The 3951-nt window shown below is 55.9% G+C and overlaps 1 protein-coding gene across 3 annotated transcripts in view; it reads right to left on the bottom strand.

Annotated features, from left to right (window-relative positions):
* TFDP2 (transcription factor Dp-2) overlaps nt 1–2524 on the bottom strand; it is a 63000-nt gene extending 60476 nt beyond the window's left edge. For 2 of the 3 annotated variants that reach the window (XM_040612823.1, XM_040612820.1), the window contains exon 1: nt 2115–2382. The gene's annotated coding sequence lies outside the window, so the exon portion shown is untranslated. Of the gene's footprint in view, nt 1–2114; nt 2383–2452 lie in introns of those variants that run through there. The other variant, XM_040612822.1, reaches the window with a different exon arrangement.
* Nucleotides 2525–3951: the final 1427 nt, after the last annotated feature.

Raw genomic sequence — 3951 nt, forward strand, 5'->3', positions numbered from 1 at the left:
CTTGAAGGGGATGGAAGTTGGAATTTTGCTTCCTCTTTTTTTGCGCTGTGAGGGTGCTCACAACTGTCCAGGAAGCATGTGCAGATGCACTAGAGGCCCCTACAATAGCGCAGAGCATATATGAGAGCAGACAAAGATAAAAAAAGGTCTTCTATAGTATTGACATTCCTTGCAAAACACCACTGTGCCCTTTGCCCATCTGATTTCTTTGGCCTATCCCCTTTACACTGGATAGCTGCTGTCAAGATGCTGTATTGAAAACTGCACCTTATCACTTTGTAAAGTGAGGTTGCCAGCCAGAACCCTCTGCAGCAATAAAGAGCACTCCTATCAGAGGCGTATGTTTTCTGTGAAGTTAATTACATCAATATAGCTCAAGTCAAATGGCTTGTTTTTGTTGTGTTATAAAAGTGATTTCTGTACAAACGGGAAGTGGTTATAGGAAAGTCCAGTAATTTCACAGTGAAATAAGATCACTCTTAAATTCATCCATGACACAAACTTGCTAATATTTAATAATTTTCAGGTTTTTCCTAGTATACAACTACATCATTTGACCTATTACTCCTTCCTCTTCTAGAGGCATGAGACTCACTTCACAAGAAAGTTTTCAAAGGATAATAATTTATCCTTTTTTACTTTTATGACCACCCCTCCTGCCAAGCCTTGTCTTATCTATAATGCAAATTTTTCCTTACTTTTTCATGTTTCTTCAAAGTGCTGTTTGTAGCACCCTATATGCTATTTTGCACAGAAGTTCCTGAAATTCAGTACTTCACTATGTACAAAACATCTCTGCATACACATAGCATTGGCACAAATAAGGGCTGTTAAGTACCATGCTGCATTTGTTCTGTAACACTGATCATCTGTCAAAGAGCCTTTGCCCCATGGGTACAAGTCATACATTTTTTTGTATGAGGATATAATACAATCAAATGAAGTAAAGTTAATTCGGGAAGGGTAAAGAAATGGAGAAAAATTTATTCACTTATCTTTCATTTTATACTAGAGCAACATTATTTTTTAACCAAATGTTATATCAGGTTACAAGTATTTACATCGCACAACCTCCAAAATTTTGCTTTGTCTTCTTGTCCAGCCTAATTAAACTACATCAGTGACAGCAGTTGAAAAGAAAATAATCTATCAGCTGCTAGAAGTATTAGTGAAGAGTCACGAAAATAATTGATTTCCAAATTATGAAAACTGACCAAGGAGAAAACTTTAATTTTTAGACAGTATGTTAAATCAGATCAATTTAAACTATTCACTTTCTCTGCCAAATCAAAAATTTACAGAGAAAATAAACATAAAGTCCTTTCTACAGAGGACAACAGCATAAGCTCTCTGCTAGACAGCTCAGCATCACCCCTTCGCTCGGGGAGGGAGCACGCTCTCTGATGTGGTTTTCCTCCACATTTCAAGGAAGTTTGCTTATTCCGTATTTTCCTCCTATTGTTTGTACTCCGACTCCCAAAGCCGGTTATTTGTATTTGACCGTCAGGCCCTTTGCGGCTGAGACTCGGAGCAGGCCTGGAACTCAAAGGGCGCAGGAAGAGGCATTAAGTTTTGCCGTTGCTGCCGCCGGAGCAGCCCTCTCGGGGCGAGAGCCGCCAGGCACAACCACCACGCTGCGGAGTTCAGGCCGTACCCCGCGCGGCCGCGGCCCCGGCCGGCCCCTCCTCGACCCGCCCCGCGCCCGGCGGGGGCCGCCCAGGCCGCCAGCCCCCTGCCCCACCGCGGCAGCCGGCCGGGGCCGCCCCGCCGCCGGGCCGGGCCCGCCGCCCTCAGCGCGCTCCCCACAATGGAGGCGCGGGCGGCCCGGCAGCGCGGCTGTCACCCGCCGGCCGGGCCCGCCGCCGCCCGCAGGTGTCAGGCACCGGCTCACCTCCCTCCCGGGACGCGGCCGCCGCCCGCCGCCACCTCCCCCGCGTGCGGCACGGCCAGGGCGGGGGGCGGCCGCGGGACCGAGCCGCCAGACGGAGGGAAGGGGGGGTGGGGGGCGGCCGTTAGGCGTCGCGGGAAGCGGCGTCCCCCCCCCGCCGGGAAGAAAGACGCTGCCCTCCCTCACAGCCTGCGTCGTCCCCCCCCCGCCCCGGCTCCCCGCTTACCCGCAGGCCCGGCAGCGGCGAGGGAGGAGGCGGAGGGAAGGCGGTGGCGCGGGCCGGGCCTAGGCAGCGGCGCTGAGGCGACGAGACGGCGGCGGCCCCTCACCGGCGGCCGCGGCAGGGAGCCAGCCGCTCCGCCCGGCCCCGCGCGCCGACGACGCCTCTCGGGCGGGCCGGCGCCGCGCACCCACCGCTCGCGAGGAGGCCCCGGGGACGGGAGCCCACCAGGGCCAGGCCGCGAGCCCCGGCGCGTGGCAGCGCGAGCGCTCGCAGCGCCTCCAGCCCGGCCGCCGCGCGCGCCCCCCCCCCCGACCCCCCCCCCCGCGCCCGGCCCCACTCGCCGCCTCGCTCCGCCGCCGCGCCGCGCGCTGCCCCGGTCCTTCTCCCCCGCACAAGCTTGGCGGCGTCTGGCAACCGGGTGCGCCCATTGGCCGCCGCACCGCGTGAGGTCAGGCGGCCTCCCCGCGCTATTGGCTCGACCCCGTGTGTGTACACACGCCGCCCGCCAATCCTCGGGGCGACGGGCAGGGGGCGGGGCGGAAGGGCGTGGCCGGCCGGGATTTCGGCCACCGCCTCCCCAGGCAGCCCCCGGTCGGGCCGCTCTGGGGCGGGGGCCGCTGACAGCCCCAGCCGCCCTCCGCTACCGGCGCTGCCCGCCGGGGGCACCTAGCGCCGTCCGTATTGTGTTCACACAGACGGAACGGCGCGGCGCGGGGTGCAGGCCCGGTCGAGCCCTCCCGCGGGGAGCTGGCGCTACCGTGCGCGGGGCCGCGGGGTCCGCCCGCCTCAGGTGACGGAGCGCGGTCGCGCCGCTGGCGGGGGCGGCGCTCGGGGAGCCTGGGGCACGGTGGGCGTTCGGTAACGGGCCCTGCGGCGCCTCCGCAGTTTCTTCCCTGGGAAACAAAGGCGCTCTGGCTAACAAAGGGACAGGGTACCGGCGCGCTGCCCCCCGCCTCTGCCCCCGCCGGGAGGGTCGGGCCCCGGGGAACCGAGCCCAAGCTCTGCGTGTAGCGCCCACGATCAGAGCTGGAGGAACTATTTGCTTTCAGCGTTTCCTTTTGTAAAAATTGATTTCAACGAGGCAGGAGGAAGTATTCTTAGAGAGAGAGCACCAATAGAAAACACGCCAGGGAGTTAAAACCCAAAAGAGATCGGCACTAGTTCCATTCAGAGCAAGCTTTCTTACAGTCTTCCTCCTACAGAGCCAGGCACACAGCAACCCCTTTTTCAGATTTCTGTAACACAAATTCACCTTAATGCTGCTGAGCAAGAGGAGCAAAGCAAGGTTCATGTGGATGCAGGAACAGACGCTGGTGCGGAAACCTCTAGACCGTGCACAGAGCAGACCAAACATATGAAACTTGTGTTTTTCTTGCTTAAAAAAAAATTAATTGCTGTAGAAAGACATATTTGATCCTATCCCCTTTACTAAAAAGGGAAGAAACATCAAACAGCTGGTTCAGCCTGTAAAAGAGAGTTCTGAAATGAAGGAGTAAGGAGAACATTGGCAAGCAAGAACTGTTTACTTCAGAGGGATAGTTCATGAACTGAAAATCCAGCATGTGCACAGGAATCTGCTGACTTTGTGCTTTTAGTTTCTTTTCATCCTCTATAAAATACCTTCATCACATGCAACAAGACCTTTATCAACATTCGCAGTGTTGTGCAAGATAACTTCATGGAAGCATTAAAAAAAATGCAACCTGTTGTGTATTTCTCTTGGAGACCCCTGTAACAGGTACAACCACAACAGCTAACAGGAAGGAGACCGAAGCATGCCCTGACACAAGCGCGGAAGGCACGCGCTGCCTTAGAAAAGGAAGCAAAACGGAAGCAAACC

This window comes from Falco naumanni, chromosome 13, assembly GCF_017639655.2.
Source record: "Falco naumanni isolate bFalNau1 chromosome 13, bFalNau1.pat, whole genome shotgun sequence".
NCBI lineage: Eukaryota > Metazoa > Chordata > Aves > Falconiformes > Falconidae > Falco > Falco naumanni.